The sequence below is a fragment of the Lithobates pipiens genome, unplaced genomic scaffold, assembly GCF_037356315.1.
Source record: "Lithobates pipiens isolate NorthernLeopardFrog02 unplaced genomic scaffold, aLitPip1_a1.2 Scaffold_18, whole genome shotgun sequence".
In the NCBI taxonomy this organism is placed as follows: Eukaryota; Metazoa; Chordata; class Amphibia; order Anura; family Ranidae; genus Lithobates; species Lithobates pipiens.
The window spans coordinates 506,841,827-506,869,621 of NW_027507758.1; the positions used below are offsets into that span (position 1 = coordinate 506,841,827).

General features: G+C 40.8%; 1 protein-coding gene across 2 annotated transcripts in view; it reads right to left on the reverse strand.

The window, feature by feature from the left end:
- Positions 1-12,616: 12,616 nt before the first annotated feature.
- The window catches only part of ALKAL2 (ALK and LTK ligand 2), a 114,723-nt gene continuing 99,544 nt past the window's right edge, over positions 12,617-27,795 (reverse strand). For both annotated transcript variants that reach the window (XM_077488697.1, XM_077488698.1), the window contains one exon: positions 12,617-15,897. The gene's annotated coding sequence lies outside the window, so the exon portion shown is untranslated. The remainder of the gene's footprint in view (positions 15,898-27,795) is intronic.

Genomic DNA, 27,795 nt, shown 5'->3' on the forward strand with positions numbered 1-27,795 from the left:
CTCTCCATCGACCCCCCCCCCGATACATGTGACCGGCCGTGTCCAATCACAGCCGGTCACATGTACTATGACATTACAGGGCGCGTGCAGAGCGCCGATCGGGGATACGGCTTGTCACCCTGACACAGCCCAACCCCGATCGCAGTAAAGAGCCAATGAAATTGGCTCTTTACCACGCGACCGGCTGTGTCCACAGCCGGTCACAGAATGTAAACAAACCGCAGTAACGAGATGTTACCGGGTTCTCCTCCTCACACACGTGTGTGAGGAGGAGTATGCGGTAACATCTCGTTACCGCTCAGTGTACACCAACATACACTGACTACCCCCCCAGTAAAGAGGATCTGTCAGCACCCATCAAAGTACCTGCCATCACCCATCACAGCCCATCTGAGTACCCGAGTACCTCAGTACCTGTCCCAGCCCATCTGAGTACCCAAGTACCTGAGTATCTGTCAGCCCATCTGTGTACCCGAGTACCTGTCCCAGCCCATCTGAGTACCCGAGTACCTGTCACAGCCCATCTGAGTATCCAAGTACCTGAGCACCTGTCAGCCCATGTGAGTACCTGTCCCAGCCCACCTGAGTACCTGTCCCAGCCCATCTGAGTACCTGTCCCAGCCCATCTGAGTACCTGTCCCAGCCCATCTGAGTACCTGTCCCAGCACATCTGAGTACCCGTCCCAGCACATCTGAGTACCTGTCACAGTCCATCTGAGAACCCGAGTACCTGTCACAGTTCATCTGAGAATCCGAGTACCCAACTACCTGTCACAGTTCATCTGAGTACCCGAATGCCTGTCACCAGCCCGTCGGAGTACCCAAGTACCTGTCACCAGCCCGTCGGAGAACCCGAGTACCTGTCACCAGCCTGTCGGAGTACCAGAGTACCTGTCACCAGCCCGTCCGAGTACCTGTCACCAGCCCGGTGGAGTACCCAAGTACCTGTCACCAGCCTGCCGGAGTAACAGAGTACCTATTTGCAGCCCATGCCTCATAGGATATACATTGGGGTGTTTGCTTTACAAAATGGTGTCATTTTGTGGATGATTCCATTGTTCTGGTGCTCCAGGACCTTCAAAAGTGTGATAGGTAGGAACTAAATGAGATGTGTAATTTATGCTCCTAGAACGCCTGAAGGTACCACTTCCATGTTGGACCTCTGTATATGGCCAGGCTGTGTAAAAGTGTCACACATGTGGTATCGCAATACTCGGGAGAAGTAGCAGAATGTGTTTTGGGGTGTAATTTTTGCTATATACATGCTATGTGTTAGAACCCTGTTTCCCCGATAGTAAGACACCCCCGATTGTAAGACGTATCGGGAGTTTCAGAGGGGTCGGCTAATATAAGCCGTACCCCGAAAGTAAGACATATGTCTTACTTTCGGGGGAAACACGGGGGTATTGCCGCCTCTCTCTCATCTACCTGCGCGCCGCCTCCTGCCCACGTCCGCACTGCCCCCCTCTCCATACGTCGCCGCGTCTGCCATTTCCCTCTGATCTTAATGAGCGCCGCCTCCTGCCCACGCCTGAGCCGCCCCCCTCTCCATACGTCACCGCGCCATCCCCTGCACTTGTCACTGCCGCCCCCTGCTTAAAATACGGTAATGCACACAGTATTAATCATACATCAGTAAAACATACACACTGGCATACTGGGGTATCATCTGCTGTATGTAACCCAGTGGGTATCAGCAGGTGTCACACTGGATTAAATACAGCAGGTGGTACTGTATCACACATAAATCTGTTTTATCTTCCAGTATTCCACTGTTCGTTCTTACCATTTTTCATTGTTTTACATGTTATGCAATGTTGTAACAAGACATTCTTGGCACTTCCTTTTATAAAACTGTTTTGTGGTGAATACAATACTGTTCAGGTTGTTAATAAATGTTAATTTTATGGTTAAAACAAAAAATTCGACAATTTTTTTCCAATATAAGACATACCCCGAAAGTAAGACATAGTGGGGCTTTTGGGGATAAAAAGAAAGTAAGACACTGTCTTACTTTCGGGGAAACACGGAAATATCTTATAAATGGACAACTTTGTGTAAAAAGAAAAAAAGATTTTAATTTTCTTTCCACGTTTTCTGAAGACTTGTGTAAAAAAATTAACTGCTCAAAAGACTCATTCTGCTTCATAGAATATACGTTGGGGTGTTTGCTTTCCAAAATGGGGTCATTTTGTGGGTAATTCCATTGTCCTGGTGCTCCAGGGCCTTCACAAATGTAATAGGTAGTTTTTGTAATTAGAGGTGTCATTTATGCTCCTAGAACACCTGACGGCGCTCCCTGCATGTTGGGCCTTTGTATGTGGACACGCTGTGTAAAAGTCACACACATGTGGTATCGCCATACTCAGGATGAGTAGCAGAATGTATTTTGTGGTGTCATTTTTGCTATATACATGCTATGTGTTAGAAATATCTTATAAATGGACAACTTTGTGTAAAAAGAAAAAAGAAAAAAAGATTTTAATTTTCTTTCCACGTTTTCTGAAGACTTGTGTAAAAAAATTAACTGCTCAAAAGACTCATTCTGCTTCATAGAATATACGTTGGGGTGTTTGCTTTCCAAAATGGGGTCATTTTGTGGGTAATTCTACTGTCCTGGTGCTCCAGGGCCTTCACAAATGTAATAGGTCGTTAGGAAATTAGAGGTGTCATTTATGCTCCTAGAACCCCCTCCCTGCATTTTGGACTTCTCTGTGTGGCCAGCCTGTGTAAAAGTCCCACACATGTGGTATCGCCATACTCGGGAAGAGTTGCAGAATGTATTTTGGGGTGTAATTGGAAGTATGCATATGCTGTGTATGAGAAATAACTTGTTATTATGACAATTTTGTAAAAAAACAAAACAAAAAAAAAAACATTCTTCTTTTTCCCAAGAATTGTGGGAAAAAATGACAACTTCAAAAAACTCACCATGCCTCTTACTAAATACCTTGGATGGTCTACTTTTCAAAAAGGGGGGTATTTGTACTTTTCTGACATTTCAGAGCCTCAAGAAATTAGATAGGTCGTCAGTGCATCAGGTGTGATCAATTTTCAATGATTTGCACCATAGCTTCTAGACTCTATAACTTTCAAAGAGAATAAATAATATCCACTAATTTGGTTTATTTTTACCAAAGAGATGTAGCCGTATAAAATTTGGCCCAAATTTATGAACAAAAATGACTTATTTGCAAAATGTTATCATAGAAACTAAAATTTCAAAATTTTCGCAATTTTTTCACTTATTCCGCAAAAAAATTAAAAACCCTGTGGTGATTAAATACCACCAAAAGAAATCTCTATTTGTATAAAAAAAATGATAAAAATGTTGTTTGGGTACATTGTTGTATGACTGAGTAACTGGCATTCAAAGTATGAGAGCGCTGAAAGCTAAACATTGGTCTGGTAAGGAAGCTGTATAAATGCCCTGTATTGAAGTGGTTAATGATCAAAACATGGACAAAGATCGTCATATGGAATAGCACCAAGATATGCAGCCTGTTTCCCTTCTGATATTACAATCGTCAGGTTTCTGTGTGAAGTTCTAGCAGGAATAATGCTGGGTCTGCTGCGTTTGGCCCTTGTATTTAAAGTATTGTACTTCAACAGCAGATAGAGGGCAGCAGATAGCACAGAACAGAATCTCATGTCAAATAGCATTTAAAATCCACCTGGTTTTTCTATGGCAAAAATGTCTTTTACTTAGAGTGTAGGTCAACACAAAAAGAAAAAAGCAGATTTACCCAAGTTTTACCCTCCAGAACAGTGCTAGAGAACGTCGACACTTCCAGAGAGCCTCACTGTAGCTGCACATTTTCATGCAATGAGCCGTATTACATGAAGTTAGGCAGCTCATTCAAAATAAATTGGCTATAACAAACCTTAACACCTAAAAATGTTTTTTTGCAGCGTATCGCAATGCAAATAGAAAAAGTTGGAGCATCGTAATCCCCCGCATTGATGGTAATGACAGTAATAATAACTCCCAGCATTGGTGTCAGTGAGTACAATAATAACCCCCAGCATTCGTGCCAGTGGATGCAATAAAAATCCCACATCATTAGTGTCAATCCGTACAATAATAACCCTCAATAGTGGTGTCAGTGGACACAATGAAAATTCACTATTGTTGGTGTTGGTGATCCCAGTAATAGCCCCCAACATTGATGTTTGTGCTTACAATAATAACCCACAACATTGGTGTCAGTGAGTGCAATAATAACCCCCAACACTGGTTTCAGTGGATGCAATAATACCCCTAACATTGGTGTCATCGGATACAATAATAACTCCCAACATGGGTGTCGGTACGTGTAATAATAATCCTCAACATGGGTGCCACTGGATACAATAACAAAAAAAAAATGACACTGGTGTCAGTGGATGCAATAATAAAAACTCACATTGGTGTCAGTGGATGCAATAAAAAACCCACAATGGTGTCAGTGGATATAATATTAACCCCCCCATATTGATTTTAGTGGACACAATAATAACTCCCAGCATTAGTGCCAGTGGACGTAATAACTCCCAAAACTGGTGTCAGTGGATGCAATACTATCCCCCTGCATTGGTGTTAGCGGATGCAGTAATAGCACCCGTGCCGGTGTTATTAAATTCTCCCCTGATTGGTTGTCACTGCTGTTTTCTCCCTCTCCCTCCCTCTCTCTCTCTCCAGGTCAGCACTCTACTTGTACTGTGGGCAGAAAAAACGCTGTTCTCTTTCAGTGGCAGGTACTGGAAAACAGAGTGTTCCGGCACCCCACTGCAACTCTGCTGCATAGCTGTTACATAGTTAGGTTTAAAAAATATACAAGTCCATCTAGTTCAACCATAAAATAAAAACTATCATGCAATCCCATTAAAGCCACAGTTGATCCAGAGGAAGGTGAACCCCCCCCCCCCCCCCAGAAAAGCAGGATCCAATTTTCTACAGCAGGGGAAAAAGTGAAAAAAGACCTAAGCTTTTGAAAAAAAAAAAAATCCACTTTGTTATAAAACATCCAATAAAATCTAATATCTTCATAAATTTAGGACAAAATGTATTCTGTCACTTTTGGTAAAAAAAAATCCCAATAAGTGTATATTAATTGGTTTGTGTGAAAGTTATCACATCTACAAATTATGGTATATATACAGTACACTGTGTGCACAGTTATTAGGCAAGTAAGTATTTTTACCATATCATAATTTTATGCATATTGTCCAACTCCAAGCTGTAAACTTGAATGCTTATTGGATTTAAGCATATCAGATGATATGTATTTGTATAATGTGGGAGGTTGTGGCCTAAGGAGATCAACACCCTATATCAGGGATATGCAATTAGCGGACCTCCAGCTGTTGCAGAACTACAACTCTATGAGGCATAGCAAGACTGACAGCCACAAGCATGACACCCAGAGGCAGAGGCATGATGGGACTTGTAGTTTTGCAACAGCTGGAGGTCCGCTAATTGCATATCCCTGTCCTATATCAAGGTGTGCATAATTATTAGGCAGCTTCTTTTCCTCAGGCAAAATGATCCAAAAAAGAGATTTAACTGACTGAAAAGTCAAAAATTGTAAAAAGTATTTCAGAGGGAATGCAGCACTCTTGAAATTGCTAAGATATTGGGGCGTGATCACAGAACCATCAAATGTTTTGTTGCAAATAGTCAACAGGGTCGCAAGAAACATTTTGAGAAATAAAGATGCAAATGAACTCCCAAAGATTTGAGAAGAAGCAAATAAGAAGCTACCAGGAACCCATTATCCTCCAGTGCTGTCTTATTTTAGAATTGCAACCTACCTGGAGTGCCTAAAAGTACAAGGTGTTCAGTGCTCGGAGACATGGCCAAGGTATGGAAGGCTAAAACCCTATCACCACTGAACAAGACAAATGTCAAGACTAGGCCAAGAAATATCTGAAGACAGATTTTTCAAAGGTTTTATGGACTGAAGAGATGAGAGTGACTCTTGGCAGACCAGGTGGATGGGCCTGTGGCTGGATCAGTAACGACGCAGAACTCCACTTCGACTCAGACACCAGCGAGATGGGATACTGGTATGGGCTTGTATTATTAACCACTTGCTTACTGGGCACTTAAACCCCCCTCCTGCGCAGACCAATTTTGAGCTTTCGGCGCTGTTACTCTTTGAACGACAATTGCGCAGTCATGCAACACTGTACCCATATAACACTGATAGGCAGCACTGCTAGGTGGCACTGATGAAGCATTGATAGGTGGCACTTGTGGGCATTGATAGGTGGCACTGATTGGTGACACTGATATATACTGTGGGGCACAGATTGGTGGCACTGTTAGCACTGGCAGGTTGCACTGGAAGATGGCACTGGTGGGCACAAATGAAGTGGCTGTGCCTCTTCCTCTTCAGGACTGATGTCCCTTACACAGAAGCCTGTGATCGGCTTTTTTTTTCTCCTCACGATGTCTATTGACGGCCTCCTGGCAATGTAGGTCCTCCTGGCAATGCAGGTCTAATACTGCCAGTTTTTAGAAAACATTTTCTTCAAGAAAAAAGTCTGCATCTTTCAAAAAGACAATGATATTTCTGCATGACAATGCTCCATCGCATGCATTGAAGTAATCCACTGTGTGGCTAGGCATGGCCCCCTTCCTATTTAAACCCTATTGAGAACTTGTGGGCCCTTCTTAAATGTGGGAGAGTTACGGTGAAGGAAAATAGTACACCTCTCTGAACAGTGTCTGGGAGGCTGTGGTTGCTGCTGCGCAAAAAGTTGATTGTCAACAGATCAGGAAACTGACAGACTCCATGACTCCATGAATGGAAGGCTTATGAATGTTATTGAAAACAAGGATGGCTATATTAGTCACAGTTTTTTTTAAATGTCAGAAATGTTTATTTGTAAATTTTGAGTTGTTTGTTTATTATTCTCACTTTAACAGATGAAAGTAAACAAGATGGAAATTTTTACATTTTTTCATTTAGTTGCATAATAATTCTGCACATTAATAGTTGTCCAATAATTGTGCACACAGATTTTCTTCTAAGAAAGCCAAGTCCTCCACACCCCCTTCCAGTAGGGAGTGGGTACAAAATATGAACGGGGTAATCCTCAAGGAAAGGGTAGCATATATAAGACAGGGAGGAATTAAAAAATTTGACAAGATTTGGAAATTGTGGTGTGAGAAAATGAATAAAGGTATTTATATGTAAAAGCAGAAGGGTAATTAACCATTTAGTAGTGAGATGAGAGCGCACTTGTGAGTGGAAAGGAGGGGTGAATGTTGGGAATGGATGGGTGTAAAAGGGATCTATGTTTTTTTTTATTCATGCTTTTGTTCTTTTTATATAAATGTATGTGAATGGCGTTTGTTTTGTCTCGAAAAAAAAATCATAAAGAGATAAAGTAAAAAAAAAAAACAAAAAAAGAAAGCCAAAACCTCACTTTTACTTTCTTAAATATTCAGGTTTGAGGTTTATTAACATTTTGGATTGACTGAGAGCACTATAGTTGCTCAATAATGAAATTAATCCACAAAAATACAACTAGCCTAATAACTGTGCACACTGTGTATACAATGTATATTTAAAAATGTACCAATCCTGATGCACTGACGGCCTATCTAATTTCTTATAAAGGTAAGTAACTCCTGCGCTGTCAAGATGAAGGTGAAGATAGGGAACTAAATACACTGCAGCAAGCACCTGGTTAACTGATCCTAAGCAAAAAAATATATATAAATGTATGCGTGATGGCGTTGTGCTGTGTGTGGTACAAAAATGTGTATCAACTCAATATACAAAATATATAAAATACCATGTGATGAACAAAAAAATAAAAAATCTAGAACCAAATATATGAAATCTGTATAACAAAATATGACATCAAACGAATAAGTGAGCAAATTAATAAACAGTGTGATAAAGTCCAACATGCACAACTGAGTGTGCAATGAAGCTGGATAAAACAAATATAGACCGGTAGTGAGAGTGAAAAAACAAGAAACAAATTCCACTGTAACAGTCTGAAATAATGTTCCAGACAAACAGTGCATCCCAATCAATCGATCGTTTCCCAGCTAATCTTCTAATGTTGGCACTTCTGTGGGCACAAGCCTCTTCCCTTACTGCCGTAAGGTATACGGCATAGAAGGAGTTATAGGTGATCTTCGAACGTCCTTTTGACCAGCTCCAGTGAACATAAATGATTGTGGTCTCAGTATGTGGGGTTTAGATAAAAAAAGACAGCCCATAGCATAATCCCATATGAGGTTGTTTGTGGTGACGCATAATAAATGAACTTACTTATTATATATAGTAGCTGGCATCAATCCACGAGCGCCGAGCTGGTATCCTTCTGTCCAGATTTTGTAGTTAGATGTTCAGGTCCCTCTGTTAATATGCTAAGTATGCAGGGGGAGTTTTTTTGGCACAAAGAAAGGAAATGCCCATAGTGTAATCCCGTATAACAAGGTTTATTAAACACAAGCACAGGATAACTATTAGTCATGCACTCCACAAATATGGCCTTTATGGAAGAGTGGCAAGAAGAAAGCCATTGTTGAAAAAAGCCATAAGTAGTCCTATTTGCAGTTTGCAAGAACCCATGTAGGGGACACAGCAAACATGTGGAAGAAGGTGCTCTGGTCAGATGAGACTAAAATTGAACTTTTTGGCCTAAAAGCAAAATGCTATGGGAATGCACATAATGCTAAGGTTAACCTGTACAAATGGGGAAAAAAGTGTGAGAGACCAGAGACAAAAGGGAGCACGTGTATACATAATGTACGGTACATTAATATGGAAAACCTCAAAAAACATGAGAATTCAAGTACAAAGGGGGGCTACCCCCAGTAAAGATTGATTAAAAGTCCAAATTGCAAACCCCTGAAGAAAAACCCTCCAGAAAGGGCTTAAAGTTGAAAGCCTCATTGAGGCCTGGGAATACATTGGCATTGAGGTGGAATATCCACCTCAATTCACTCTGTAGGAGTGCTTTGTTGGAGTCACCCCATGTAGGACTAGTGGCAATATGGTACAAAGCAAGAAAACGCACTTTGGGAGTGCAGTCCGCATGCATTGTATGGCAGTGTCGACCAATGGGGGGATCAGAGTCCTTTTTGTTAATACTGACTGTATGGCAATAAATACATTGCCAAAAAGGTCATTTGGTTTTGCATACGTAAAAGCAACTACATTCGCACTGCATTAGGTAGACCACCCCCGCAGTGAGACAGTTTACAAAATATTTGGCTCTAAATGACTCTCCATTGGGTAACACTACCGATTTGTTTGTGTCCATGTATTTGCAGTAGTTGTAATTCCCGCACCTAAATGTGCTTGTCAACCTCCTATGATCATGTGTATTGGCCTTAAATTTGCTATGGACCAATTTGTCTTGTAAAGAAGGAGCTCTTCTATAAGTGATACAAGGCTGTGTAGGCACGAAAGGTGCCAAAGTCGCATCCATGCTCAGTAAGATGCCAGTACTTTTGCAGTATGGCCCTGACCTGTCGGTGCTGTTGGCAATATCTTGTGATGACACGTGTGGGAGGGGATTCACTGTTTTTTTTCCTACAGCTGTCCCTGGTCTTTTTGAGGATGCCATTAGAGTATCCCCTGGTGCATAGTCTTTGAGTATCGTGGCCTCTTGGTCAAAGAGGGCATCGCTAGAACAGTTGCGCCTGGCCCTAATGTATTCAGCAAAGGGGATAGAGGCCAGTAACAGTTCAGGGTGAAAACTGGACACTGCCAGTATTGTATTACCCACCGCGTGTTTTCTAAAAAGTTTGCTTTGGAAGGAACCGTCACTTTCCTTTATGATGGTTAGATCCAAAATGGGAATCTTGGACAGATTGTAGGTCATTGTGAATTGAAGATTGAAGGCGTTCCTGGAATTCAAATGATCCAGAAATTCCAACAGAAGTGTAGTTGAACTGTCCCACATCAAAATGACATAGTATATGTAGCGATACCATGCTACAACATGTTCGGTATAGCCAGCTGTCTTGGTGTCAGCGAACAGTAATCTTTCCCACTCCCCCTGATACAGCTTGGCATATGCTGGTGTGCAACAAGTGCCAATGGCAATGCCCTGTACCTGGAGGTAGTGGGAATCGTTAAATGAAAAAAAATTGTGCTTAAGGATATATTCTAAAGCCGCCACAACAATGTTGACTGACAGATCAGTGTGTTTCCCTGACCTCACCAGAATTTGGCGAATAACCGAGAGGCCAACATCGTGTGGGATGGAGCTGTATAGGGCCTCCACGTCGATTGTGACCAAATAGGTGTTGCCACCGATGTGGAGGTCATCCAAAATTTGGAGGAGATGGGTAGTGTCTCTGATATATGATGTTAGTGCCTCAACAATTGGTTGAAGTAATTTGTCAATATATCTACTCAGATTATCTGTGAGACTGCCCCTCCCAGACACAACATGTCTACCTGGGGGCTTATGAACATTTTTATGCACTTTGAGAAGTGCGTAGAAAGTTGCCTCTCGTGGAAATATAAAGTATTTCTATCAATGATGTGTTGGTTATGTTATACCAGTGCATACAATTCTTGTGTAAAACCATCAATCGATGATCTGGGTATGCGTTTATACCACTGTGGGTTGTCCAGAATGTCTTGACACATGTTCACATAATCTGTGTTCTGAATAACAATATTGCCACCTGGTTTAATAGATATGGTTGGATTTTCTTTCAATGACTGTAATGCTAATTGTTCATTGTATGTAAGTTTTTTTTTGTCCACGAGGTGAAAATTTTAAACCACGTATGTCTCTAGAGACTAGTTTAAGAAAAGCTGCAGCATTGGGATTTGTACTAGGTGAAGTATATGTGCTAGACTTTTTTTTCAAAGAAGTTTTTACCACTTTGGGTGGAGAAGGAGTCAGAGTGACCCCCTCTACCTCGGCCAGAAGGCCTTCTAGGTCTATAGAATCTATAAGGTCAACTGGATCATTTTCCCCCAGTAGATCATTAAGTTGTTGAAGAGCAGTGGCTTCAGTGGGAGTGTAATATGGACAATCTGTTGGATGCATTCTAGTATAAAGGAATTTTAACAGAAGTTTATGAATCAACAGATATATATTTTATGACCTCAAATTTGTCAATGTTTGTTACAGGACAGACCTTTTTCTAAGACCGAAATTTCGTGTGTAGATAGGGTGTGGTCAGAAAGGTTAATAATGTTTAACGAGTGTGAGGAGATTGAAACTTCCTATTGGGTTTGTGAGAGTGAGTGCTGGTGCTTTCTTTTTTGTTTTGTGACCTCGGTCTAAAAAATCACTTTGATGTTATGTTGCTGGAAGTGAATTAGATCTTGGAGTGTTGGATTGATATGAAACATTACTGTGAGTGTGAGAAACTTTGGTCTTGAGGTTGAGGAGTCATCAGTATCAGAGACATCATCGTTGGGGATGTTACTCGGGCGGCCGCGTTTCTGGCGTCTAAGTCCATTAACTTGGACTGAAGCCGGTTGTGAAATGTTTGAAAGATATTTTCCTTTAGGCATTTTTTCTCGAGTGTTAGCCCGTTGAGAAGCCATAGGTTTGGAGTGAGATATTCGGTATCTATCAGACCACCTATAGGCTCGTTCTTCTTCAAAGGATTTTTTGTCCCTGAATAATTTTTTGTCTTTTTTAATCAGAATGTTTTTTTTAGATTTATCAAATCTCTCCTTTTGTTGTACCTCCAATTGATCATAGAGGTCATGTGTTTTAAATTTGGTGATTTGTGAAATTTCAGTCTGAAACATGTCAGGCGTGATTTTCAACAGCTACATGTATTAGCCCGCTCAAATTTTGGAGGGCATTTTGATATGCATGCAATTTTGTGTTATCATTGATTTTAATGTCTTTATTATGTAATTACTATGTGAAATAAATAAAAGGAATTTTTTTAATACTTTTCTGGTCTATCCTCAAAATCCTGAGGGGTCATGCCGTGCTCACAGCATTAGGCTTCCTTTTGCTAAGACTTGAGACTGGGGCGGTGGTTTACCTTCCAGCAGGACAACGACCCTAAACATACAGCCAGAGCTACAATGGAATTGGAATCCAATTGAGAATCTGTGGCAAGACTTGAAAATTGCTGCTCACAGATGCTCTCCATCCAATCTGACAGAGCTTGAGATATTTTGCAAAGAAAAATGGACAAAAATGTCACTCTATAGATGTGCAAATCTGGTGATACCCAAAAAGACTTGCAGTTGTAATTGCAGTGAAAGGTGGTTGTACAAAGTATTGACTCAGGGGGCTGAATACAAATACACACCACACTTTTCACATTTATTTGTAAAACATTTAAAAAACCATTTATCATTTTCCTTCCACTTCACAATTATGTGCCACTTTGTGTTGGTCTATCACATACAATCCCAATAAAATACATTTACGTTTTTGGTTGTAACATGACAACATTTGGCAAATTTTCAATGGGGTATGAATACTTTTTCAAGGCACTGTACAACAGAACCCTGGAGAAGCAATCTGCCTGCTGGGGTCATAGAAGTGAATAAAGATTATATTGATTTTTTTTAGGATCAAAACCTTCCTATCCATCCAAATTGATTTAAAGATGTGTGGACTTTTGTTAACTGTATAACATCCTGATGACAAAACAAAAAACACCATCCTGTGTATATAGAAACACTTTATTATATGTGTCCATATTTACATCTATTTACATATTGCACATATGTCACTTGGAATGTTTTATACATGTAATGTACAGGCTAATCGTATCATCAGCCAGTATATGTACAAATCAGCCCCCCCCCCCCCAGTTTATTGGTTCACAAATGTCTCCACATTATTTTACATAAAGTGAATGCTATGCAGCACTAATATCAAATCATGATCTCTGTATATTAATATACTGTACATTGTCTCACACAGACAATGAGCAAGACAATTGTCATGCATTTATAAAGTCTTTTGGGTTTATTCAATAAAGCAAGGTGAAAAAAGAGATGTGGAAATATGCTGAGGTCAGATGATTTCTGATTGGCTGTATTTTGTTTTTTGCTTTACTGAATAAGCCCAGTGCTTTGTGACCAGAAATATGGAACTTTGGAAATACATTTTCAGCCGAATTTTATTTGCATAAGCATTATACATTTTTGTACTGGTGTTGCAAAGCAGATTCTATAATGGGGTTTGGATATACAAATATTAACAGAAATGGTACACAATATATACGCAATATAAAACCTAACTGTTCTCAAGAAGGTCACAAACTAGTCTTTTTTTGGCAGTACAACACAACAAATGTGAAAGTGTAACTCATTTTCGTATACTGGAGGCAGTTTTCAAACAAATGCAATATTTATCTTTGATGTTTCTCAAGGGCAAAATCAAATATGTCTAATTTTAACCTAAGGGTACTGAACAGGCTCCAGCACAGGTCTTCTCTGCTGCCTGAGAGCCCTAAATCCCAACCTACTGCAATCTACAAGGTTTAACACTTTCTGACTGCGTTGATCTCTAATCAATTTGCTTATCATATGTTTTTGTGTCAATAGCACTACCCTTTATGGTGTTGGAACAATAGGAATATACTAAAGTATGTGTCAAACACACAGCCCACGAGGCAAATCCAGCCCATCAGTCCATTTCATGTGGCCCTCGGCCCCTCACACCTCTTTTGCTGCAGCATCACCCCCCTCGTCTCCGCCTCCTCTGGTCTCAGCTTTCAGCAGACTCTGCCAGTTGGCTCCAGCTCACCTCTGGTCCTCCTGCAGACCTGCACATTCTGCTTCCCAGCTCTGCCCATAGCTTCTTTCCACCAGCAGCACAAGTTAAGCGGAGTGCACTGTGATGTAAGGAAGAGTTGGGGAATCTTAAGTTCTGAGGGTGAAGGGGCTCTTTATATCTGATGTAAGGAGGGATTGGGTGCTCTGGACAACTAGTCTTTACTGGTACAACTGACCCTTTGAAGGCAACCCCAATGCTGATGTAGCCCGCAAAGAAAATGTGTTTGGAGTTTGACACCCCTGTACTAAAGGGACAGAACTAACTATAAAGCGTCAAACCCTGAAGATTTTGGGCTTCCCGGCTGCAGTACAAAGCATCTAAAGGTATGTGCAGGCACTGCTTTGTGCTAGCACTCCAGTAATGGATTCTGTTTCTATATATCAGAGCATGTTATCATGTCCGTTGGCAACTTGCCAAGACAGGATCACTTAGATGGCCACTTACTATTTTCTGTGCGATCATTCTCTATCTGGCTAGACTAGCAAAATATTACTCCATCACTGTTCCCAGGTTAGCAAGTTAATTGCTTACAATGCTAGTGTGTTGCCAGGAGCAGGATCATCATTAAGACATCAGCGTTAGGGTGCTGATAGGTGCACTGTAATTGACAGTCTGCTTGGGATTCTCCTATACCAGTGATGGAGAACCTCGGTACTCAAGATGTTTTGAAACTACATTTCCCATGATGCTCAACTACACTGCAGAGTGCATGAGCATCATGGGAAATATCTGGGGTGCCAAGGTTTGCCATAACTGCCTTAGACTGTGGCTCAAATGAGTCATCTACTCTTTCTGCCCCCTTGTAAACAGTCAGTCCCTCATTCTACTTTTAATTGCCTGGGAAACTGCAGCTCAGAAATTGAAATACAGTTCTTTCCATAGGCATCTTCAGCAGCTGGCACAGTTGGCATTATTGCAGTTGTAGCTTATGGTACTGATTAACTTTAACAAAACCCAACAAATATATTAGGATAGAAATATAGGATTTGCCTCGGCTTGACTTCTTTTTGTAGCTGCAAGCTTCAGAACTGCCATTATTATCTATTCTTCATTACTTTGTGTGTCATTAACCCAAGTCAAGCATGTGCATATCAGGTGCTGATGTACCCAATAGGAAAACAGATGAGCTATGTCAAAAACAGATGAATTAGCAAAACAAGGGTAAGGATAACTTTCACAATCAATTCAGCAGTGGCAGCTCCCATTTTCCCATCTTGACAGGTTCCTTTGAGGAAGGGGTTATTTCATTCAGAGAATCCTGATTATGTGTGGCCCTGCATCTTCTCACTGGCATTTTACAAAAAGATGCCCTACTACTTAGGTTCTGTTTCACATCATTCATGATTTTCAAAATTTTGGATGTTTTGGATTTTTAAGTCCTCTCTTTCAGTAGATTCAATTGGAAACGGGACCATAGCACTATAGCGTCAGATGCATTTGGTGTAAAGAGAGAACATGTATATATGTGTATGTATACAAGAAATTAATTTGCCCTGAAATTGTAGGACCATGCTGCTAGATGTGAGCAGGCCTTCATACTTGTATGGGCTTTTGAAGAACCCATGGAATGTTTGGGTACATGATGCCTTCACAGAGATTCTTCTACATGACCTTGTTATCGGCTGCTGAAAACCATGCCTGCATTGCTTCTTCGATCCCGCAAGAATGCCAGACTTTAGAGAGAATCCTTGTATGCACAATGTGGCCACCAACAAAACTAAAAACTTTGCAAAAGGCACAGTATATGCATAACCTGTACTAATACAGCAAGATTATAACTACTGTATAGGAGTGAGCAGAGGATTGCACTACTTAGCATTATAATTTTTAATTGTAAGAAAGGACAAGTTGCCCTCATTACACTTCTTGGTGTGACTACAATCCTCATTCATATTGGCTCAATCGAGAACATGGCTGCTTTTACAGTCATTGAGGTGTCACAAACATGAAACTATCAGTACTTTTGGCAGTTACAGTATTTATACACAACATCTGTAAAATGGACATACAATTGCATGTTTGAAGAAACATGGAAGTACATAAGTTTGTCAATATGCAAAAATAAATTTATTTGTTCACAATGGAATATGATATAAGTGTTCCTGTTAGTTTCCAAGGCACTCTTTTTTAGTTCTCAGGGTGTTCCGTTTTCTCTCTTGTCTGTGATTAAAAAGAAAAATTGTAGTTAATTTTTTTTGTTCACTATATGATGTTTGTTTAAAGCAAGTCATTGAGTATCTGCAATATCTCAAACAGCCATTTACTATATCTTACAGGAACTTCCAGGTGCCTGAATACCTGTTTTCATTTCCTCTAAAGCACGCTAAAATAGGTGAACTTTAGTATGCAAATATCAACCAACTCCTGGTGGTGCTTGCTTGAAAAAAATGTGTCAATTTGAGATACCACATAGACATGTAAACGTGAACTTTTTGGACACCCAAACCCATTAAAGTATGGCAATCCACCAATGCAGGTACCGCAGGATGCTCACTTATACCTTTAAATCTGTCTAAAGATTCTTGTATGTGCTTAAGGATCCATCTAAACTTCCTGAAGTTGAGCAGTTGAAAATACCATTAATCTGTTAAACAACAAATAATTAAGCCTTTTACCAAACCGCTGTGGGAGTAGTAATTGATATACAGTACAGCACAAAATACTAATGCATGAATCTTTGTCCATCTCATTTATGGCTGACTACATACCTTAATCTGGCCATACACTAGGAGATATTCAAAAGAACTTTTGCACAAAAAACTCCCTGGGCATTCGGTGACTTAAAAATTGTTGGTCGAATGGAAACTTAGATTTTTTTGCTGCTATTTGGTAGTTTTTGCATGAATGTTTATGTAGCCAGGTGCTGGAGATGGAGAAGGAGTTACAATCAGTTTACTTTCACTTTCTTCTGTCATGCTGAAAGTTGTGTTGCACAATAGCCAGGAAAGTCTATAAACTTCTATGCAAAATGCTGAGGATCATGGGAATTGTAGTCTAAAAATCCCAGAGTGGGACTTATGGACCTTTACAATACAGTTCCCCTAGGACACTGATGGCGAACCTCAGATGTTTTGGAACTACATTTCCCATGATGCTCAACTAACCTGCAGAGAGCATGAGCATCATGGGAAATATAGTTCCAAAACTCCAGGGGTGCCAAGGGTCTCAATGTCCTAGGGCCAAGACTGCCCTAGGACATTGAGATGGGAGGGAGTGGTGGGACAGCTTTTACCAGACAACACTGGAAACCTCTTCCTCACTGCAGTGCGGGAGCTGAGGTGCATACATTGGTTCTGTTGCACACGGATCATCCACAAGGCCAGTGACCAGAGACACCCAGGGCAGGGCAGGGCAGACCAGACCAGCGATGACATCTGCAGTGTTGCCGCAGGGAGGCCAGAGCATCTTCACACCTTCTGCTTACCACCACTAAATCTCTGGATGCATTCTGTGGAGAGCCTGAGGGCCCCCCTTTCTACAGCAAGAGCATACTGCAGCATCCCAGGAACTGGTGAGAGGGCTCTTCACCCATTGCTGTTACTGCAAGCAGGGACTGAGCCACTGAGAGCAGGACATGAAGTTTACCCAATCCATACTACACTCTATACTGCCTTTATTCCAAACCTAGACTACATCTAAACCAATCTTATACCACTTTATACCAAACCTTTACCACACCTGAACCACATCTACCTTGCACCTGTGCCAGGATACCTATACTGTACCTCTACTGAATTCAGCTTAACTGGGACAGTTGTTAAGTGTACCAACACTCTTAAAAGAGCCGCAACGATAGTCAGGAAAGAGCATCCTAAAGGACTGTCCCTCCCCTAATAATTATTCTGCAAGTCCCCTTTGTTTGCCTGCCTCCCCCTTCGTTACCACCCTCCTTTTCTTTTTGACAGTGCATACCCTGTCAGTCTGCGACTAGCATCACCCCCAGTATAGTTCCAGCACATGGCAGATTAAACCTTACTACTGCTGCAATGTTGAGGTGGCCTTGTTACTGTTTATGCTGATCTGAATGCCAAATGTCATCTTATGCCTAGGCCTTAGTCTTAATCACTTTGTATTATAGAGGGGCTGAGGTTTCTTGGAAAAGTTGATGTAAAGTTGATGTAAAGATCTTAATCAGCAGTTCCTATGGGGGTATCTCTATATTAGTTATGCAAGATCACAGGTTGTACTATATAATTTGGTGCTTGCTTCCCAGCACACTAGGGCATGTTTAACTGAGTGTAAATGAAAATAATGTTCTGTACCCAGAGTATCCCAAATTATTTTTATTCGCCATTTAATGCAATTAGCCCTGGTTCACATTGATGCTACTTTGAAATCTTCCTACTTTCCTAGAAGTAGCACGATTTCAAAGTAGCAGGTCGGTGTGATTTCAGGTGCTACTTGGCTGACATCTGTGCCACTTCATGCACAGATGTCTATGCAAGTCGCACCTGAAATCGCAAAAAAAGTGCAGGAACCTTTTTTTCAAATCGTAGCAGCACCACAAAGTCGCACCGATTTGAGTGGTTTGATTGCTGACAATAGGGTGCAACTTGTCCTGTGATTTGTAAATGTAAAATCGCATGATAAGTCACACCGGTGTGAACAGAGGCTTAGTTGATTTGTACAATATTTGTTAAATTCTACAAAGAACACCTCCTACAGAATTGATAAAATGTGAAGGCCGTATGCCTGGTACGATCATGTCTTGAAGAAATGCACATAATGATATCAAAGCATTTGTGAAAACAAAACTTGAAATGAATATGGAGAAAATGTTTACAATTACAAGAAAAAAAGAAGAGAGAAAGAGCGCAGGAATCAAGCAGAAATCTTAAACCAATAAGGGGGCAAGCGATGTTAGAAACCTATGGCGAGCTGGGTCTTAGAAACCTGTACTCTGTTGGGTATCTGTAAACAAAAATGTGTAAGTAGGACAAGCTGCGCTGTTCCAAATAAAGAGACAAGAGGCCAGATGGTTAATTTTTGAAAGCTGGGCTCTGGGTCATTGTGGATCAATGCCTTTTGTATTAGAGCATCAAATAAAATCCAGCATGGCCTCTCCCTACATCTTCAGGTACAACAAGTGAGGTGGTGTTACTAGATAAGCTGTGTAAATTATGCCAGGTGCTACATATATGTGCATTCCAGCTTCACTGTGCAATACTGGTATCAGCTGACAGATAAGCTGTCATGTACCTAGCAAGTCAAATTTACAAAGGCAAACTGTGGGTCTTTTTCGTGAGTGTGCATAAAATGAGAACTGTCTGTTGATCTACAGTCAAGCCTTCACTGTAAAGGGACAGCTAGGGCATGCATGAGAAATGAGAGATATAGAGCTAGTAATACCATATGTCCCTAACAAGGTGAGTGTTTGTCCAGTGTTTGAGCCCATGTAAGAATGTGTTCAGCACCTCATTTATTGAGGTTTTAATAATTTCTAAAGTGATTGCCTTTGCCCCCACCCCTATCAAAGACCTATGATTTTTTTAAAAGATGCTGACAGCAGGTTCACCTATAAGATAAAGAAACTAGCTGCACACGTGACTATTGCAATGTAGGTGAAGTAATTTTGTGTACCATTCACATTGCAACAGAGAGCCCTGCACAGGGAAATCCTCCTATAATATGCTTCACTCACAGCTATGTAATGCATTCACCTACAGATAGGCTTAATCTAGGCTTAAGCCCAACTGTTGGTGAAACGCATTAGCAAAAGCATTCCCTGGACAGGACTCTCTGTTGCATTATGTTCAGTACATTAAATTATTTTATCTGTGTTGAAATAGCGTGATGTGTAGCTGGTTTCTTTCTCTTGTGTAGTGGATCTTTTTTGGAGCTAAGATGAGCTTCTTCCTGCATCGGCACTCAGCTCTTGGCATTAATTGTAAGTACCACTCATTCTCTCTTTATAACAAGATCCAGTATGTTAGGCTAAACTTTTTCTACCCTGGGGTGTAAAGGCTGGGTTCTTTATAAGTTATTACTGCATCAGTCATGGGGAGCAGGGATGGTATTGACGGCCAGTTCCATCATACAATGCCACAGCTTTTGGACTAAGAATGTACTGATTCTTATTAATACTCTGTATGCTTATGTCTAGGGGCTACATCTAATTCAGATTTCTTTATGACATACATATCAGAAAATGGATACTCTCATTTGGCTCTAAGGGGGAACATTGATGCCTACATAACAATTCCCTTGAGTTTCAGAAATGTCATCCATTAAATAGGACTCTGACAGTTGTGCTTTGAGGTAATATGTTTTAAATTTTGGGACAATTCTCTGTTTCAGTGTATTTATTGGTTTTATGACACAACATAAGAAATCAGAAGCAAGCATATAGGTCGACCACGCAGGGGCTAAAGAATGATCAGGTATTACAGAGGAAGACAAACAGAACAATTGTAGTCAAACACCTTTATGCAACTGCAATGAAATATCGAAGGATAATAAATGAAAAATGGAAAGAAAAGGGTAAAAAAAGAAGGGCTGAACATGCCGGTTGAAGTGAGGGAAACTCATAGGAAATCCATGGTTCCCAGACTGTGAGAAATTTAGGATATCTTATTCACACTGCTAGACATCTGCTCATGGAGCATCAAGGCAGTCATATGTGATTTCACTTTTTGAAAGGCAACGCGCAGGGTCTCCCAGGCCTGTGCTGTAGTCCGTTTAGCAGAAATAAAAAAGTAGCCAGCTTCTGCAAATAAGCCGGGAATCGGGCAAGACAATAGGGCCAACTTTGTGTCCCTGCAAACCATTACATGGTAGAGGGTTTGGAGCAGAACGAAAAACCCTGAACCAGAACCCCACCAGTCTTGTGCAGGACCTCCAGGTATGCAGGACATCTCCTGGGACAATTTTCAATAGGATTTTTCCCTACTGCAGGAAATAAAATCATAATGGTTGCATAACAGTGCAGACTCTGGTGCAAAAATGACAGATTGTCTTTTAAAAGCAGCTATAAAAGAAGGCCTAGAACTTGACAATATGAAAACTGAATATATGAAAGAATATGAGAAACAAGATGGTGAAATTGTTTTTTTTACCGTGAGACTCCGTTCTCACAGAGCTAAGTCTTTCAAATATTTTGAAATGCTGGTAACACATGAAATACTAGCTACGAAATCAGCAGCAAATTGTTGTTATTTTCCACTCTGTAATACATTAGAGTTGGCATCTTGTGTCCATAAATATTACTATATATACAATGGTGATAAATCCAGTAGTAACAGAAACATGGAGCCTAAGAAAAGGTCAGATATCGACTTGGGGAAAAATGTAAGAAAAAAAATCTATGGTCCCACCAAAATTGAACTAAAGAGATTAAAGAAGATATACTGTATATACTACAATAGCCACAAAGAATATAAATTCACAATGTATGCACCATATGCTTTTACAAACCAAGTAGAAGGGACATTATCACCATGTTGCCCATAGCAGGGCTGTGGGAAGGACCCTTGAGGTCCAACCACTATAGGCTGCCTGCAGAAAACTACAGGAGGGAGCAGATACTAGACTAATTATTCTGCACAAGGAGAGAGCAGCGGTGTCCGGTTTTTTATTAGAGGAAGCACAGTGGTGTAGTGGTTAGCACTTTCACCTAGCAGCAATAGGGTTGCTGGTTCAAATCCTGACCACGACACCATCTGCCTGGAGTTTGCATGTTCTTCCTGTGCCTGCGCGGGTTTCCTCCCACACTCCAAAGACATGCTGGTAGGTTAATTAGACCTTGTCTAAAAAAAATAATTGGCCTTAATATGTGTATGTCAATGTTGTATGTGTTTGTAAGCATGTCAGGACCTTACAGGGTAAAAGGACCATGCAAAAGCTGCAGATGGGCTCTAGTGGTAAGAAAGCGCCCTGAGGCAATTCAGTTTGCATAGGTAGCACTATACAAGTCACTCACTCACCCACACAGAGACAGGCAAAGATTCACACTGGATTTTTGCACAGATGTGGAAGAAATACACAAAGAACACCAAGGCTCAAGTAAGAATACAAAGCCTATTTTGCAAAGACCAGGTGAGCATACTCACGTTTTTCCTGGTGATCTCCCTCACAGACTTTCCACTTTGTTGACTGTTACCCCCTCGAGATTGAATGAAGCCCAGCATTTTCTAAAGCCCCATACACACGATCAGATTATCTGCTGAGATTTTCCTTCAGATTTACCAAAACCATGTAGTAGAAGGGCCTGCCTGATTGCATACACATTGAAACTTCTAAGGTTTGTCCTCATATTATATGGTTTTGGTAAATCTGAAGGAAAAACTCAGCAGATAATCTGATAGTGTGTATGGGGCTTAACTCCTCCTTATGAGCTCAGACTGTCATGGGCACACCCCATGGGCTCACAGTGGAATGCTGCAATGAATGGTACTAACATGTCACAAAGTGAGTCCCATTCTATGCAGCAGTGAGGCAGCCCACTGCTAACACTGGAGAAGAGAAAAAGGGGAAAACTTGTCATGGCCATGTGGAATTCTCCTGTAATTTAGATATGTATGCTGGAAAGTGTGGGAAAAGGGATGGGTTTAGAGAGGGGTTGTGTATTGGATTGAAAGCTGGAGTTGCTCTTTACATTTATTAAGGCTCCAGCTGTTCTCCTGTTGATAAATGCCTATACTTCCTTAATCTGTTTTGTAGCTGAATACCTCAGTAACCTTTTTTATAGCCCTTTCATCATAAAATGGTGTATGTTGCAATTTTTTACAATGTTAATTACCAAAGACCTATATTATTTATACTATATTATACTAAACCACCCTTGAAACCCATCAGGGATATTTTCTTAGATGTTCTCTTCTTCAAGTAGCCTTACTGGTCTGTCAGACATGTCTCTCAGTTGGTGGCTGTCTCTTGTAAGTAGTTGTATCTCATACTGCAAATGTATGTACTAATTTTTTACTCATTGTTTAATAAATGTACACAGTCAACCTTCTTACACATCTGGTGGTCATGCCCCAGTATCCAGACCTTTTGGGTACATGAGATCACCTCTCAAATAACTGATCACCCCCTAGCATTCACTCCAGCCCATCTTCTCCTACACCATTCTCCCACACCTGCTCACTCGTACCGAAAATCGTTGGATATCCACTTACTCAATGCGGCCAAATTGTCTATACCTACCCATTGGGGATCTTCCAATGCCCCTTCCATATCTGAATGGCTCACTAGAGTGGGAAAGATAGCTGAAATGGAAGAGCTTATCCAGATTGCTAGAGACACCCCCTACAGATTTGCCCAAACATGGGATAAATGGGCACAGTTCAGATCCTCAGAAAGATATAGAGTCTTCATGGGGTTAGCTCCCCCAGACCCTTCAAATTACTAATGGAAGCCTTGACACTCCCATTCCTAGTCATATTGCCCCATTACGGACCTCTTCGTCCCCACATAGCAGTTGGGCAAGGCAACTAATAGCTAAAAGCTAAAGGAAACATCCTACAACGACACCTTGATTTACGTGATGGAGTTTACACATCAGAGGGGGGCAATCGAATCACCTCCTGGGGGGCTGCGATGGAGACCAGAGAGACTCTCCTCTCTTCCTTTTCTTACCTTTTCCTTTCTTCCCTTATCTCTTCTCTCTCCTTAACTGCCGCTTTGCTCAACCTCTCCCCCTACTCTCCCATCCCCACATATCCATACCTGCCCATCCCCATCCTTTCCTCCCCCTTCCTCCCCCCACCCCTGGACCTCCCCACTCCTCAGTTTGCCCATATTTCCTTACGGCCCAGACGGACTTGGTTTTTCTAGACCCACAACATCTGCCAGTTCCTACGGAACGCCACACACTCTACACCGGCTTCCTTGCTCTGGACGCTAGGGAAATACCTCCCCATGAGCAGATGACTATTCATACACCTATGGAATTCCGGAACACTACATACATAAGCTAAAACACCTCTGACACCAAATGCTGGACTCTAGAGGAGTCCCTTCATAGATGAAAATATTCTTCACCTTATCCAGGGATCTCAAGATACTAGGGATTTTCTCAATACGTTTCAGGAACTGTTACGAAGATTGCAATTCACGAGTAAGGTTATAGTGTGTTATTTCTGCATCATAGGATCTGGAATTACCTTGTTCGACTTGACTATACATTGTTTTCATCTTGTAATGTTACTCCTTTTTTTTTGGAAATAAATTTTTTTAATGGAAAATAAATGTACACAGTCCTACCATCCTTATGCTCTGCTACAAATGCATCTAAAATTAATCTCCCTTCAATGCCCGATCATTATCAGAGCCATTGGAGTCTACCTCAAAGCTACAGCTCCAATCAGACAGATGGATTCACTATTTGTTCTGTTATCAGGTCCTCGCAACGAGTCAAACTGCTTCCAAGTCCTCCATCGTGAGATGGATAAAAAGTATAATTGCTAGATCGTACGTTCTCAAGGACAACTTTCCTCTGGTGCATTTACTTGTCCATTCAATCAATGGGTGGGAGTTTCCTCGGCAATTTGACACCAATCTTTTGTATCCCAGCTGTTTAAGGTGGATGCTCAATCTGCAGCATTCAGCCGCAGAGTTACGGCTGTGATATTCTGAATGTGGGTCTTTTTGACCCTTCTTATTGTTTGGCCTGTTGGCAAAGCTCTATTTGCCTAGTTGTTACCCATCGTTCTTATTTAGAAGAATTGGGGACATCCCTGGGTCTATGAATACTTTGCCTGTTTCCTGTACTGTACGATTAAAATAAGAGGAATTTTGACTTATAAATTCCATAGCTTGCAGTACAGTACAGGACACAGGCCACCCTCCTTTCCATTCCTTGGTTACTCTGAGGTACTTACTACAAAACTGAGGATTCACAGAGTGGGGTTGGATTATAGGGGAGGCTCCCAGTGGGCATATCCTCAAAAGCTTTCCAGTTTCTAATCACCTGAAGGTACAAGCCTATACTCCAGGGTCTAAAAATACTTTGCCAGTGTCCTGTACTGTACTCCAAGATATGGAATTTACAAATAAGTCGAAATTACTCTTTTTTACATGTAGTTAGTGGGAAAAATGCTACTCACATTGGTGGTCAAGGGGAAGAATGCTCCTTACACTGGTGGTAAGTGGAAAGAATTTGTGGTCAGTGGGAAAAATGTTTTTAACATTGGTGGTCAATGGAAATGGAAAGAATGCTTCCCAAATTAGTGGTCAGAATACGCCTGTGAGGCAGTGGAAAGAATGTTTTTTTTACACTAGTGATCAGTGGAAAGAATGCTTCCTACATTTGTGGTCAGTGGGAAAAATGCTTCTTACATTGGTAGTAAGTGGGAAGAATAGCTAAGAAAGCCATTGGTGTCACACATGAACCCATAGCAACCTCTGGAATAAACCTAAGTTTGCACAGAATTCTTGATAAGAAAGGTTGCTGTAGGACAAAGTTGCAAGAAATCAGTTTACTTCCAAGTTCACTTCAAATGACGCAACACACATAGTGTAAGAAGCCGGTTGAAAAAACCTTAAGCTGTCAGGGCACCTATATATTCCCCAGTCAATTTTGACATTATACTTACACTCACTGTTAGAAAAAGATCTCAAGATAAAATGCATTCAATTTATTTAAAGGCCACTCTGTTAATAAACTTGTCTGAGATAGACTATAGAATACATTCTGTAAAATAAAGGACATTTTAAGTCGTGTATATACATTTCAGGTCTATTTAGCATATTCAAACCTTGACAATGTTTAATAGTACATTTACTGTAAGCCTTGGTTATATTTTCCTTCTACACTATGACAGGGAATTTTGAACCTGCTAAAGTCACTGAGAAATTCCAGGGCATGCCAATGTGTAAAGCTGGAAAAGCTGATATAAGCCAACATATAATCCAAAAATAAACTTTCTCCTTGAGCCTGAACATCAACCCAATCAATAGTGAAGCCTAGAGAATGTGGAATGTTAGTGGGGGTGGGATAAGTAAGCATTCTTGACCTGTGGTCAATATACCAACCTATTCTTTCACATCACACTATTACAGATAATTGTATTCCAAACATTTGGTTCAACACAAAATTATAATAAGTTCTCAAATTGTAGGTAGTTTGCTATACTGTCCTGCCAAACAGATTATAGGATTACTGGCAAACAAAAAAAAATACTATATTTTTAATGATCATGCTGCTATATAATATGGTGGTTCTATTGGTAATATTGCCTCGACAAGTTAATATCCTGGTTTGGATTTCAGCTAATCCTATCTGTGCTTCTAGTTTATATGTTACCACTGGATTAATGAGTTTCACCTGCATCTTCTGGGTACCTTAGTCCAGTAAAGGAGATGAGAGGGTAAGGGGTACTGCTGAGTAGGATTTAAGCTAAAGGCTTGCAGGTAGGTAAGGTCAGCTAATTTGGAAGAGGCCGCAGGCTACCTCTAACATTTGGTTCATTCTTGAGGATTGGGCATGCTCCCTGCTGTTCCACTGTGGGAGTGTTTCTACTTTTCACTGTTATTAGATCCAAGTCTAACTTGGGATCACGCTGACCCTATTGTAGATAGCTACTTTAGGCTTCATATATTATATCACCAGATGAATTGAACTATTGGGAGATGTTTGTTTTAAGTGTTAGGGTATTATATTTAACCATGCCTTGGTCAGACTCCAATCCAGTGATCCATGCTATGTGGGCAATTTTTGTACTTTCAGGGTTCCCTGTCAGTGACTTTGGCAGCACAAACTCTTAAAGTGACATTGAACTCTATTTTTTGTTTTAGGTTTCCTTCCTTATTTACCTGATCCCATTATTGCTGCCCCTGCTTTCCTGTTGCCAGGTGACTCCTTACCCTAGCATGGCCCTATGAAACCCTAACATTGCTATCTGTTCATGTGTGGTCCTGTGCACAGACTACAGTCCAACATGAAGACACTGCCTGCCCCAACATGCAGAGGCAGCCTGAGAGGTGAAGTGATTGACAGTGACAACTAAAGCAGAAGGATGTCTTCAGTCTTAAGCCTAGTACACACAATAAGATTATTATAAGAATAATCGTCTGTTTTTTTGTTTTTGTTTTTTGCATTTTTCCATATCGAAAACGAATAGGTTAAAAAAGTACAAAAATTCTTGTACGATAGAATAAAAAATTGGAAGTGATGTAATGTATTTGCATTGCATCTTTGGATGAAAACTGTACTGATTAAATAAAAATCGCATGATCTGGTATTGTACGAGAACATTTTTGTGACTGTCACTTCGGAACATTTCGGATGAAAGCTGTGTACTAACAATCAGATTGTCCTATGATGGATATGAAAGTGGTATTTTTTATACTATATTTTGATTGTGTGTTCAGGGCTTTAATGTGCTCTCCCTGCCTAAAACTTTGAGAAAGCAGCACACAGGGAGCAGTATGATGGCCTTTACTATAAAGAATCATTCATTGCAATGTGTTGTTTTGGGCTAGATAGGTGTGGTTGTGAAGAAAACAGGGAGCATTGTCACCCTAGGACAGGTGTGTTATCGGTAGGACAAAAAAGCCTGGAAAATGAATGCAGCAATCACATTTAAAGTTACTAAACCCAGGACCCTGCATTCACTATATCTGGTCTCCCACAGTACACAGAACATAGAAATGCAAATATTCCAGTAAATATAAACAGCTAAATATCTTTTCTCATCAGTAGTATATAGCAGTCTTGTGATTTCTATCAGTTCCTGGTAAAGCTTGTAGGAGGAGTTTTCATACTGCACTGAGCTGTCCTATGAGGCTGTAGGGCTCCTGACCCTCTGTCTGGACATGTCTGGACAGTGGCGCTTGGCCCTGTGCTAATCACATGCACTCTCCCAAGAAAAAAAACTTCTCTAGCAATACACACCAAACTGAGCATGTGCAGCCTGAATCCAAAGGCTCTGTCTTATCTGGACTTGTCCAGGGGGACAGTGCATGGTGGGGAGGATCTGTGCAGAGATGATCAAGCAGCCTTTTTACACAATGCAGAGGATTAACCCCTTAGATTCCACAGCAATTATAACAAGCATGCTTTACTGCAAATACAGGCTGATTTTACTGTTGTGGGTTTAGTAACACGTTAGGACCAGG